The following is a 2,747-nucleotide window of genomic DNA, read 5'->3' as shown; positions in this document are numbered from 1 at the left end:
TACTGAGTTAACAGCTGATGCCTGTTCGGCAGGAGTGGGAGCTGTCATTTTACAGGTTTCTTACAAAAGCAGAAAGGAAAAACCCATAGTATTTGCTTCCTGAACATTTTCAAAGAGGGGGAGGAATTACTTTTTCAGAGAAAAAGGCATTAGGCATTATTTGATGGATAATTACATTTCACAGATGCTTGTTTGGGGAAAAAAAATACCACGTTGATCGCAAGCTCTTTGTAAAGATATGGAGCCGAAAGGGCAATGCTGCTCCTCTGGTAGCAGCCAGGATGCAGAGACAGGCTTTGATCTTAGCTATGTGTCAATATGACATCAAATGCAGACCTCCAGAGGAACATGCTATCACTAATGCACACTCTTAATTGATTTAGACAGCTTGTTTTCCTTCTACTTCCAAAGGCAATGTCGAAATGCTCTACCCTGCTGGACTTCCCGGTTACTCCTAGGGAGGGCAAAAGAAAGAGAAGGAGAAGCTGCTCTGGCTGAAATCACACTGCAAATGAGTGGAACAGCAATTATGCCATTTAAAACACAGATATAGCTAAAGATGTCTACTGTCTTCCCAAAACCTATGGAAATACTGACATTTTAATGGTTACACCTCTGTTCTGGTACCCTGAAGAAGCAAAGTTCAGAGCCCTTATTGCACAGAAACGACTGTGGGCAGAGGATGTGTGCAGTGTATGGGCAACTATCCCCCGGAGTTTTTATTTGTGAATGCCGGCTGAATTATATGAACAATAAAAGCATCATACAAAGAACAAATTTGGGCAGAATATTTATGTGAGTGCCTGCTCCATAGATTAACATGGAGCAGACGCTGGCCAGCACCAATGAGTTGCCACCACATCATGCAGGCATTGGTTAAGTGAGAAGTGGAAGGAGGAGAAACACCACTTTGGTCTCCATGATCAACATTTTTGCTGTTGCAGCTCTCTGAGCTGTGTGACACAACACTCACTCCATAACTAGCTTGGATGGTCCAAAATGCTAATTTTTATTTCTTCCTCCGAATAAATCATCAGCACTCATTAGATTTGCCACTTGCTCAGTGACATCCAAGTGTCGTGCAGACACGTTTAAAAACAAATGTAGAATGGAGAAATAAAGTGGCACCTAGAGAATTGTCTTTTGCTGTAGATATAGGTTATGGTCTGCTGCTTGATTTGTACTTTAAATGCCACAGCTGATCTGTGTAGCTTGGGCTCAATTAAAAGAAACACTGGAATGAAAATTAGAGAGTCAGAAGACTACAGTGTTTATTCGCCTGCTCACTGTGTATGAAATGAAAAGGGAGGAAGAGAGCAAAGCAAAGAAGGGGCAGTAAGGTGATGGCCAGTGCCCTCCTGAGGCTGTCCTGCTGTCCTTCCCTGTCCTAACAAGGATGCTGTTGACTCTGGGCAGGCAACATCCAAATTAGGTGCCAGGGCATCTGAGATGAAGACACCCATATGTGATTCTCACCTTCTGGGAATGCCAGGGAGCAGTCAGCACAACAGTCGAAACATCTAACTTGGTGCTGTCAGAAGATAACCTTACATCATGATAGGAAAAAGTTTTTCTTTGTAGAAAAAGTGCCCTGTGGGTGCATTTGGGCAAACTGATGGAGCTGAGGCAAAACCAAACACCAAATGACCCTTTCTGACAACAATCCAGTCCTACCAGAAAGAAAAGGTGTAGGTTTTGGTTTCTGTTAAAATGGTTTTGTACTGTTAAAATGGAAGAGGCTTGTCTGCTGGGAAGGCAAGGAAGGCTGTGAGGAATTGAGGGCAGATGAGCTCGTAGCACAAGAAACAGACTCCGCTCTCTCTCTAAAGAATGCATGGGGCTTGCTCTCTGGTGTGCTCCTTAATTGTACATGAAATTAACCTGGGCTGAAAGTGGTCTTTGCACATGGTGTCTAAAACCTCTTAGGAGGGAGGTCAGCCTATGCTTTATTGTACTCATGGGCTTATCTGTGAATCTGTGGGCTTCAGGCTGCTCAAGACCTGGATGCAGTAAGAGGTTGATGCTACCCTCCAAGCTGGTAAGCTGTCTGCTCTGTCTGTCCCTTGAGCTTGGAGTGTGATCTTTGCAAATACAAGAAAACACTGAGAGCTGCTTCTCCCTAGCTCTTAGATCTCTGCACTCAGGGCTGCTGGGGAGTGCTGTCCTTCCCACCTCCTGTCCCCATGCAAGGGCTGCCAGTTGCCCTTGGCCAAATAGCCGGTGGACAGATACTTCTGGTTGGAGAGACGAACTAGGCTGGTTTTGAATCCTTCCCTCCACTTTGAAAGCCCTTTAAGCTCACTTCACAAGGCAGATCAGGTTAGCCTGAAACATCAGGGCAGACAAAGAGCAGTCCCTCGCTGAAACAAGAAATGGGCTGCTGCTCTAAGTCTTAGAGGTCGATCTGAATCTCTCCTGATTCTGGGTGTGAATCTGTCTCTCTCCTTGTACTGGGGAGGGGCAAGCACCCTCTGGTTATCTGAAAGCTTTCTGAGCATTGGGTCAGTGTATAGTCTGCCCACAGACAGCAACGCTGATAGAAGTGAAGAGCAGTCCCTCGCTGAAACAAGAAATGGGCTGCTGCTCTAAGTCTTAGAGGTCGATCTGAATCTCTCCTGATTCTGGGTGTGAATCTGTCTCTCTCCTTGTACTGGGGAGGGGCAAGCACCCTCTGGTTATCTGAAAGCTTTCTGAGCATTGGGTCAGTGTATAGTCTGCCCACAGACAGCAACGCTGATAGAAGTGGC

Source organism: Mesitornis unicolor, unplaced genomic scaffold, assembly GCF_000695765.1.
Source record: "Mesitornis unicolor isolate BGI_N332 unplaced genomic scaffold, ASM69576v1 scaffold36420, whole genome shotgun sequence".
Taxonomy (NCBI): Eukaryota; Metazoa; Chordata; class Aves; order Mesitornithiformes; family Mesitornithidae; genus Mesitornis; species Mesitornis unicolor.
Note: the sequence above shows the minus strand (reverse complement) of the source record.